Below are 338 nucleotides of genomic sequence, written 5' to 3' on the forward strand. Positions count from 1 at the left end.
GCCGCGTGGCCAGCAGCCAGCGCGGTGACTCCAGCAGCAGGGCCGGGCACCTGGGGCACGGGTGTCAGGTCACGGGGCTCCCCGCGGGCCTGGCCACCCTCCAGCCCCGACCTGCCCACCTGGCTTCAAAGCAACGCTGCCCAGAAACCCTCAGCTCCAAACCTGAGCAAACATTTACCCAGGGTGGGGGGTTCCACTCCTCTGGAGGGCCCCGGGGGGCCTTTGATCCCCACCGCGGCCCCGGGCAGGGTGTGCTGGGCTGGGAACAGCTTGGCACCAGCCCCGGGCACAGCCCAGCCCCACGCAGCCCCCTGCCCGGGGCTCCTTACCACCAGCTG

This window comes from Geospiza fortis, unplaced genomic scaffold (assembly GCF_000277835.1).
Source record: "Geospiza fortis unplaced genomic scaffold, GeoFor_1.0 scaffold102, whole genome shotgun sequence".
NCBI classification, from domain to species: Eukaryota; Metazoa; Chordata; class Aves; order Passeriformes; family Thraupidae; genus Geospiza; species Geospiza fortis.